Below are 11,675 nucleotides of genomic sequence, written 5' to 3'. Positions count from 1 at the left end.
TGCATTCTGAGAGCTGACCCTCCCATAGACAGCAATGGAGTTAACACGATCAATGTCCAGAAACATAGCAAGGAGAATGGTAAAATAATTCATGTGACATCAGGGGTTCAACCGTAATTTTACGAAGCTACGAGAATACTTTTTGTACGCAAAGAAAACAAAAATTACAATTTTATTCAACAATTGATCTCTTCCGTGTCACTCTAGCGCCATTTCGGAGAGTATCCACTGAACGCAAACAGCGTATGCTGTTCTGTGTCAGATGCGTCACACGGATACGCTTTCTACATTTATTTACACTTTGATTTGAATGAAAACAACGTATCTGTGTGGTGCGGCTGAAAACTGAACAAAGTGCATTCATCCACCATTTTAGTTATTTTAGTTTATAAAGTTTTAAATACGGATATTTTGCTTGCAAAAACTCATCAATTCACTTCAGAAGACCTTTATTAAATCCTTGGAGCTGCGTGGATTACTTTTATTATGGAGACACACACTTTTTGGGCTTCAAAATAGATCCCCTAGACCCCCCCCCCATTCCCCCATTCCCCCATTCCCTTCCCCAATTCATTTCGTTCAGTCATTTTCATTCATTTATTTTCTTTTTTTAGTTTTTCATCACAAAAAAAGCATTGTTCCTGTGGCTCAGTGGTAGAGTATTGTGTTAGCAGGGCAAAAGGTGGTGGGTTCAATTCCCAGAGAACACACATATTTGTAAAAAAAAATAATAATAATTATAGCCTGAATGCATTATAAGTCACTATGGAAAAAAGCATAAATATAAAATGTGCATTTTATTATCATAAATTAAAATGATTTTAATAGTATAGTTAATTTCAACATTAGACCAAACATGCTAGCAAAAGCATATCAAACACCCTGGTGACCACCCACAACACCCTAACACTACGACAGCGAGTTCTTCACGGGAGAGCAGCAGCACTCACATTTTCTTCAAAAAATGTGAAACCCTAATGGTTAAAGTAGCATTTTTTCATGCATGTAGTGCTGTCAAAGTGCACTTCATCATCTTCAAACAGGCTCAGAGGCCATTTCAAGTTTTAGCGAGTTAAATTACACCCTCTGATCAAAACTGTGCTGCCGTGAATAGAGCAGACGGCTGTAGCCAGATAGGGCGGCTCTGAAAATCAGAACCAGTTTCCTCACAATTATGGAGCAGTTCAGTATCCCAGTCAGACTGCGGACTGCCAGGCAGGTGGGTTTTTATTGGCTTTTGTCTGAAAAGGCTTCAAATGACTTCACTGGTGGGTCAGGGCCAGCCTCCATCAGTGCTAACGCAGAATAGGTAATTACTGAGGGAAATACCATGAACTGCCTTCAAAACCACCCAGCCAGGGCCAAGTGTTACATCATTAGAGCGCAAACACACACACACACACACACACATGCATTCCCCCTCTCTCATGCTCATGTGAAGGTAAAACCAGAGCATAGCAGAGCAGATGACCATCACCTACGTTTATGATCCAGGCCTGGTGGTATTTTAGAGAAAGAAAAAAAAAAAACCCTCCCCAGCCTGGCTATAGCGACACCACAGTCGTATATCACACAGGTCTGGCTTTAACACACTGCCTTTTCCATACACTCTTTAACTTACGCTCCTTCATAACCAGTGCAATTAAATGCTGTCCCACTCCGGCACTCTGAGTCCTTGGTCTTAGCCACAGTTAATCGACTGGCACGACTTCAAAACAGAATCCTTGAGAGTTGAGCCTTGGCCATTCACATCAAGAGACCTACCATTATATTGTTAACATATTATTTCAGTCAAAATAATGGGTTCCCACTGCTGTCGGCTAAAAATCATTAGTGCTGTGGAGGAGGAGGTGCGTTCGAGACAAGCCACTGACGTACCTAACAGGCAAAGTACTCATTAGATTCTAAGATTGAAGGAGAACATAAATGATGTTGCCTAAGCCCAACTAGCAACACCATATGGACCATCCATATAACATGTACTGACTTACACAGAACATGTAACAGATTCTATACACTGAAAAATCTGACAAACTCATGCTAATAAATGTATTACCTTATAGAAGCTCATAGATAATGTCCTAAAAGCCATCTGGATAATATTTCTAGCGTACAGTACGTTTTCATCCTAAAGAGTATTTTAATTTCAGTAATTATTATTATTATTTTTTTTTGCTTCATAAAAGCATATCGTTTTTTTTGAAGTGAAGATCTCAAAACCAGGTATGAGATGTAATAGTGATGTCCTATTCATAATGAATCCATCTTTGAGCTGCTTCGTTTCAATAAACATGCACATAAATTGCACTGAATTATTAATTTGAATGATTCATGCTGATGAAGTCCAATTTGTGATAAATCATTCGTTGGACTGATTCTTTTTTAAATAACCTGTTAAACTTATTTATAAATTGCTTTATCAGTATGAACCATTCAAATGAATAAAGTGATTTCCGATTCACAATGAATTATTTTTTGAGCTGATTCTTTTCAACAAACCTGTTAAATTCATTTATAAATGGCAAAGAATAATTAATCTGAATAATTTGTGTTGATAAAGTGATGTCTGATTTGTGGTGAATTCTTTTATAAATTGAATACAATGATTAATTTGAGTGATTCATTGATGTCTAATTCATGATTACTTATTTTTTGGGACAGATTATTTTCAATGTACTGTACCTGTTAAACTTCTTCATAAATTACAATGATTTATTTATTTGAATGATTCTGATAAAGTGATGTCTGAAAAATGATGAATCACTCTTTTGAGCTCATTATGCTCTATGAACCTGTTAAGCTAATTCGTAAATATTACTGAATTATTAATTTGAATAAATCAGTCTTATAAAGTTATGTCAGATTCATGATGAATCATTCTTTTAAGATGATTCTCTTCAATGAACCAGTTAAGATCATTCATAAATCACACTAAATGATTCATTTGAATCATTCTTTCTGATGAAGTAATGTCCAATCCATTATTAATAATTCTTTTGAGATAATTCAAATTGCAATGAATGATACATTCACACATTCGACTGATCTGATGGGTACAAGCTCAATACTATTTGTGTCTCCATAAATGAGACCATTCTCCTTAAATAGGTATTTCGAGCAGTAGGATGGTACATAATAAAATACAAAAAATAAACAAGTAATAATTTTCTCCTTATTGATCAGTACTTTCACTTTTGATACTTTGACACTTAACACATGACTTATATCATTGTTTACAATCAAATGGGCATCTGACACATTAAAAAATCTGGAATAATTGCTATATTATGCAGTCATTATTTCAAGCTGAAACTAATTTCAAGAAATACATGAAATTTTAACCTTAAATCTCTTAAATCTCTTTTATTTGTCCTGGATGGTTCATGAGGTTGTCTATCGAAAATATTGGCATCACTGTCAAAAAAACGGCCCATGAAGGGAGTCCCCAGTGGGATTTACCACCTCAGTCATAGCAAGCAACAGATGGGCCATAACAATATAAGATGCATCACTCACGTGTGAATCACATCAGCACGCTCTCTCTCATTACTACCAGACATGTCTAATTGATTCCAGATGCAGGATGGCAGGAGAGGAAGTCAAATAATGAGGGGTCGCCTGCGATCTGCCGCCTGGCCCGCCGCTGCCACACATCTTCACTGACGGACTGCAATTTTATGGTCAATTGGACCCTTCAGCTGGAGGGAAACATGGGAAACTTTAACAGACTTGCAGAGAAACAGCATATGTACGTGCAAAATAAGGTTCACTACACACACACACACACACACACAATGATATTTACCCCAAATTAAACACTTCTCTGTCCCTGAGGAGGAGTGCATTGTCATTCTTTAGTTTTGCCACAAAGCAGAAATAAGTCACACCAGACAGGCTCTTTCTTCCAGTTACTGTCTGGAAACAGCACTCTTATTTTCATACCTCCAAAGACTGTCTGCGCTTCAGCGTTCAATATACACTATGCTATTTGCAGTCTGAAGGACATCTCAGATAGTATGGAAACCAGTAATCTATAGCTGATAGCTCTCGCAAGCATTCCTCTGCTGCTTTAGCATTTTCTCTCCCTGTTAAGAAACACTGCCGAATGCCTTATTTAGAAAAGCTTGAATAACTTCAAAAGGAATAATAAATGCTACCAAGTATTAGAACATATATTCTTTTGAGTGTAAATGCATGGTGGTGATTTCAAGTTTAACCTGGATGACTACTAATTTTCAATGAACATGTCTCTGAAATCCAAACTTGTCAGGATTAACATTAAACTAAGACAATATATCATACATAATTGTACTTTTTGGGGCATCTGTGTTAATGTTTGAAACCTCCCAAGTGAGTCATTATGTTTCTGTGTCTTAAGGACACTGCACAGAGTAGAGGTATTGAATTAATCTGTTTTAGCTCAGTAAAGTTTAGATCACATATGATCACTATATATAACAGAGTTACATGTAAAAAGGTCTTTTTATTTACTGCAGTGCTCCCCTTTTGAAAAAAAAATAGCACATGCTGGTTGCATAACATCTGGTTTGAGCTGGTTTACACGGGTCCTGAGCTGGTTATAAACTGGTTATGAGCTGGTTTAAGCTGGTCATGTGCTAGTCCTAAGCAACTACATGCTCAGGACCAGCTCATAACCAGCTCAAGACCAGTTTAAACCAAATCACGATCAACTAAGGACCAGCTTAAACCAGCTCAAACCAGCTGTTATGCTTCAAAACATACCTAACCAGCAAATGCTATTTTTTTTTAAACAGGGTCTTCTGGTTTAAGCCATGGCTATACTTAACTCAATCCAAATACTTATGCAGAAACCTATATTCAGGACTGAGCAATACTAAACATGCTCTCCATTTCACTTCAAATCCATTTTCATTAGTGACAAATGTCTGTGTTGGGATAAGGAACATACCTGTTGGCCATGTTTGTGACCAATAAAACAATCCCTCATTAAGTTTAGTCAAAATAAATGTGACAGTTGAAATGCGATCGAATGTCATTCAACGCCAAATACGAGTCTTTTTCATTTGAAGAGGATTAGACTGGAAAATCACTTCAGCTCTTTCAACCAGACTTTGCCTCTTTTTCAATTACTTTAATGCTGTGACAGCGGAGAACTGCTGCTATGATGTCATGTAAATAATATAGGCGCAATTACTTTACATATGTATCTTTTCATAGCATGCTGCCACAAATCTTTAAGAATGTATAGTTTACGTCCAAGACCACCAAAAAGCATATGCAATCGTCATGCATCCTAAACCTAGATCCATTCTGACTGGAAAGCCCCAGTGATTGATGAATTTCTAAATCAGACAGGAAATAGGCAATGCTACCGCACAAATATTTTCCACAGACCACCAATTTATACTCCCAAGAGATTTGAGAGAATCCTTGATGCAAGAGAAAGGAAGCAATGCTAGCAGTATTAACAACATGGTAAAATACAAAAGATGTGGCTTTCTTGGAAACCACACAAAGAAGACATAAAGTTAAAGGACAAAACATCAATCCAACATAAAAGCGATGGGGCCATACAGTTACAAGACTGCAACAGTGTGCTGAAAATAGCCACAGAGGGCTCCAAAACGACCCATAATTAGGAATTTCAAACCTAAACCCAAAGAGATGAATGTAGATTTTTAATCTGCAGGCGTTCCAAAATCTTTAATGTTATTTGCCTGGTCATTTCTCTTTTTAAATCTTGCATAAAATGAAATAGCAAGACTTCTTCAGACTCAAGAGATCAGTTAAACTACAGAACTTACTCTTATTGATAACATTATAACTAAACAGCTCTGCCCCCAAATCAACGGGAAGTCATAAATTAAATGTAACAAACCCGCTTGGCTCCAGCAGTTATGATTATTTTGATGAAAAATATCCTGCGAGATAAACCCAGAGGTTGTAAATTTTAACTCATTCCCTGGGCCCTGAAGTAAACGGCAAAAGCAGACACTTAGAACACACACACACCCACTTTAAGTGAAAGAGTACACTTATGCAACCCCCAGTAACAATAAAGGCTTATTGTCTGGGTTTGAAGAGCAGACACAGGTCTGACTGTATCCCTGCGGTCATTAAGACTCCTTCAGAGCTCATAATAGGGATCTCAGCTCCTCTCTACGAAACTTAAGTCCTGTCTTGCTGAGGGCAGAATGTCTGCTGGACATCAGGCGCTTTATAACAGCTTGGATGGGATTTTCAACCCAAAGCAATAATTATTTTCTAAATATATCGCTTGACACTACGAAATCATCTGGAGGGGCCTCGCTTTTTTATATTTGGGTGCAAAAAGATCATTCTTTTGTGTTTGAGCCATTCACACTGACAAAACCGACAGACACCTGCACTATTAAAATGACTGTAATAAAATAAAGAATTAAATAATAAATGTTAGAGGTTTTTGTTTAAAGGGTCTTTAACAGAACATTGCCAGCTAACATATGTGAAAATATATGTTGTTACAGAGTTACAGTTACTAGTTATAATACATACTATAACAGAGAAACAAAGCGCAAGAAAAATACATACATAGTATGGTGTTAAACAAAATAACATTAACATTTAAATCAAATAGGCCTACCCTCTTGGTTCTACAACATAGGAAAGTTTTGCTTAAAGGTGAAGTGGAGTTTTTTGTGCCACTAGTAGCACCTAATGGAACTGCAAAATTAGCTGCGTCCCAAATATTACTATGCATTTGCATTATGCACTGTATTGTGCCTAGAGTGCATGAATTAGCATAATATTGTCTGAGATGGTACACGTAATATTCATTTACTACACAGAAGAATTTGCTGTTTAACAAAGGAAAGATCATTTTAAACACACTTGGTGCAACTACTGTAGCTTTAGTACTTTAAGGACAACATTTCATACACTAGTTTTTTCAGTTGACAAACTACATCATCCAGGTACTCATAATGCATGGCATTTTTTTTTTCAATGTAAACACACTACTCACACTACTTTTACTATGAATAGTGTAAAAGTATGTAAAATAGAACTCACCTCTTGACTTTTTTTCAGACAGAATTCCTGAATTTGCTATTGGTCAACCAACATATATCTCGCCCCACTGGTTAAACTAATGGGGAAAAAAACAAAATCACCTTCAAAATGTCTTCATATTCTAATATGATATTTAGATATTTTTTCTCTTATGTCTCTTATGCTCACCAAGACTGCATTTATTATGACACAATATATTTTACTGTATCTATACCATAAAAACAAGACAGGGATTTTTTTGTGTGTGTTTGTGCGTGTGTGTTCTTTCTTGATGCCCTGGTTAACACAGTGACACTGTGGTTGCTAGTCACAAACGAGTATAATATTACAAAATTAGCCTGATATTTCACACCAAATAAGAACTGAGTATTAATTTTGATTTCTTTATCATCAACCCACTTTCTTTGCGCAAACTCTTTGTGTATTATAGAGTTATTCCTTCTCATTAGCAGTACTGAGGAGCAGCATATGCACATTTGCACAGTCTAGTGAAGGTGAAGCTATGCTTGTATAAAGTGGCTGGTTTTATAGACTGTTTCTTATTTGGACTGAGTTTTATGGCCTTTTAGAATAATGGGATTATTGTCGAGCGAGCGTTATGCCTACAGCTGGGCCACAGACAGTCCATTGCACAAATTTAACTTCCTCTCTCATCACATGCTGTGAAAGATGCATTACCTTGGCATCTCATTATGTTCTTGGGACTAATTACATGCCTGTTAGGTTCAGTGGTCTGCAGACCTAATGGTGGACCACCCATCCTCTAAAGTCTAGGAGCTGCGGCCCACTGACCTACAGCGGCCACCACGAAGCAGGTCTACAGTTTCATCCACTACCACATACTCGGTAATCTGAATCAAAAAAAAAAAAAAGGAAGCCAACATGCCCACAAATAGGCTACAACTCTGCAAAATAATATTTAAAGCGTATGTCATAGGTATAACAATAATTTAAGTTCTGAAACAAAATATTTCACCATCGTTGCCAGCCACAAGACATAAGCCAAATGACTTACTCTCAAAAAACAGAAAGGAAAAACAAGAATATCAGAATGTTTCATGAAAAGGATCAATGTTGTGTGAGATAAACAACCCTCCGATGTGTTTACATCTGTTGGCAGGCACGAAATGTGCCAAAGGCCAAAACCCCAGGCGCTGTTATTATATTCTCTCATTGATCTATTGCCCTTTTTTAGTAGTTGGGCCATCATGGTACGTTTCAATCCATCATCCGGGCCTCAGAAATTAGTATTTTCAAACAGTTCCCCAAGTTAGCCAGCACTTATAAATAACACGGCCTCTGAGCTGCAAACATCAATGGCAGACAGCTGAGCCTATTGTTGATGCTCCACCGTGTTCCCCCGCCTCTCTGCGAGGGAATGTGGTGGAAGATTGATGCGAGATGTCACTGGAGGGAAGTAGGAGTGGCCAGGCTTCAGTGTACCACATGTCCCTGCTCTCCAGCGCAGCAGGCAGCTGCATAGTCTGGCGGCCAGCGCTCCTGCGTGCAGTCATGGAGGGATCGTGGGGAACGCAGCAGAAACCGTCCCACTGAATGCGGTATGCTGAGGCCTGCAGATCTGTATTACCCAGTTGGGGATGCTGGGCAAAGGCCACATCAAACAATGCAGAGGTCTAAAGAAGGGGGGTTTATCAGTAATTATACTATATAGAAGTGTCTCGAATCAACACTGCAGGTCCAAAAAAAAGGGGAAATGGTGAAGTACTGAAGCATGTAAAGAAAGTAGTCCCTGTGTAGCCACCAGTGGTGTGAAATGAGGCATTGATTTGCAATCTGCTGAGTAACAGGACGCCCTGTCAGTCAGGTTATCAATGGGGTGTAAAGGCTCTTGGTATTTGGCACAGAAGCCTCCTCACACTGGGTGCCAACTTAAACAGCAGTTTAAGACCCACGACGCAGGACAAACCATTCTCTGTCATCGCAATACTTCACGCTGTCTCCACTACTTCACTGCCAGAACTTCAGAACGAGCATTTTCTAGGCAAGTCTGAATGGTAAAAAAAAAAACGTGTTTTGGATCACAATGTTGCAGAGGGGGATTAACTTAGGTATAACAGCTCATTGAAAATGTTCATAATATAGATATTTGAAAATAAGCAAAGGCCAGCATTGGATATGAGGGAGCTATTTATGTTTATGGGAGAGCAAGCAACAAAAAGAAAGGCAGAGTCGGCAATTCACACAAATGTTTTGTATAACAAATAGTCAGTATCACATGCGGAAGAGCGCAGTTGTTCAGACCAGAAGCACGATTTCGATATTGTCTTTAGCATAATAAATAAGAAGTTAATATTGAGTAGCTTACATTTTACATTTACAGTTTCCTTGACTATTTTGCTCCATGAAGAAAAACAATCCAAACAGAGCCGCTGGAAATCACTGCTGCGTCTCCAATAACACACTGAATGAATAAGTATTTTTGAATAAATTGGTTGAGTAAATGTACTGATTTACTTACAAAGATTCATTTTGTTGTGGAACAAATGAGTATTTTTGAAGGAATAAATAAAATTCAATAATTCATGTCAAACTGATGTCTCCTTCTACTGTACTGATGTCAGTGTTTTTATTGTAAACTAAAACTACACTATATTGTAAACTAAAACTATCAGAAAATAGCCTGTGGTAATTGAAATAGCTAAAATTTAATTTAATAAAATTACATTTAAATATTAATTGAAAAACTTAAAATTAGAAACTATTTGCTATTTGCGTATAGATTAAAGATTAATAATGCACAGATTAACTATAATGAGGCTGGGCTGATTCAGTGAAACTGTGACCAGAAATGGTTCACAGTTCTGTTCTAACTGGACAGGGAAAATACTAAATTCAAATAATAAAAGCAACTAACTGTATAATTTTGCATATTATTAAAGTAAACTAATATACTGTAGGCAAAGGTCTCCTTTATTTTTTGTTATTTATGTTGATTGCTGTAAATCACACTTCTGTTGTCTATGCATTTACCAAATGGTCAGTTTTTTTTAATCAGTTGATGACGTTGATCATTTTGCATATTGTTGGACACATGCAGGATTGCCACTATGTCCAATGTTAAATGTGGGTCCTGAAGCAAAGCCAGTAAAGACCCACCGATCCACAGTGATGAGATTTTGATAAGTGATCTGGAGGAGCGTTAGACTGAGGCAGTACATGAGGAACGACCAGCGCATCTTGCCAAAGCCAGAGCCTGCAATCTGTTATCAATCTGAGAGCCAGCAATACATTACAAGCAGAGCAGTTTTATGTCTTTAAATAAAGTTTTATTTCTCTAAAAACTGTAGAATCCATAAAGGCATATCTAAATAATTTAACTACTGTCTTAATCTGCTTGTAGTACATTCAAATCTACATTCAAACTGGATGAGATTAAAGGAATATGATTACAATAATACATCATTTAAATGGAGTGATGCCGCTCCAGAAAGTCATTTTACACCAGAAGTGTGTGATTTCAAACCAAATGGAACTCCAAAACGAATGATTGTTTTCAAACAGGTTTCCAGAACGCTTCCCTGTCAGTCAAACAGTTAGTCCGGCCCACATTAAGTTGGAATAGGGATTTAATGTCATGTGTTCTACCATGTAGATCCAGAAAAATATTGTAACACACACAAACACATACATAGATGTCAGCTGACCCTTATGATCCTTTGCTGTGTACAGGGTCTGGGTCACTGTTGATGTTATTTCATGGACCCTCGGGCTTGACTGTAGAGCAGTCTCCCCACATCCTGAGTGCTCGGCTACTTTTGTCCTCCATCCAACCTGCACAGCTAGGGACTTCCAGTCAGAGTCCAGATTTATGAGGCCCTTCTCTACTGGGGACTCACCCCAATGCAGCCGCAACAGACCTGTTCTTCAAACAATAACATCCAACTGCGCGGGAAGGCTAGACCACTTTCCCTTTCTCTTACTCTTTCTTTCGTATCTTTACAATTTTGCACATTTTTTAGGTAAATCAGATGATCTTTTCTATCTACTTTTAAATAAATTTAAGTAAAAAACCTTGCAGCCTTTATTTCTTAAATTCGGATTACAGGATTATTGTAAATTTAACCACAAAAAATGGTTTTCCAGTTAACTTGAATGCTTTTCCAATTTCTTTTTCTGTTTTGACTAGTGTTGTTATAGCTAACTAAAGCTAAAGCTTTGTTAAATTAAAACTGAAATAAAATAAAACATAAAAAAACATATTTTTCAACTGTTGCCAAATCAACATTTCTCAGTTTGCCATGATGTATTAAAATAAACAAAACTGAAATAAAAGTCCAAAATAATATATATATATATATATATATATATATATAATATACTGTATACACAAACACACACACACACACTAAAAAAACAAAAAACAAATTTTAACCAAAATTATAATGAAAAGAGAAAATACAAAAATAAAAACTATCAAAGTAATAGTAGCCTAATGGTTTTGGCTGATCTCTTATAGCTCAAACAGTAGAGCTCGGCACTAGCAATGCCAAGGTCATAGGTTCAATTCCCAAAAAATACATAAACTCATAAAATGTATAGTGTGAATGTGTAAGTCGCTCTGGATAAAACCATATGCTAAAATGCATAAATATGTTTATGACTTATATTGACACCTTGTGGTG

This window comes from Cyprinus carpio, chromosome B19 (genome assembly GCF_018340385.1).
Source record: "Cyprinus carpio isolate SPL01 chromosome B19, ASM1834038v1, whole genome shotgun sequence".
Classification (NCBI taxonomy): domain Eukaryota; kingdom Metazoa; phylum Chordata; class Actinopteri; order Cypriniformes; family Cyprinidae; genus Cyprinus; species Cyprinus carpio.
The sequence above is the reverse complement of the archived record's forward strand: the minus strand, read 5'-3'. Positions refer to the sequence as shown.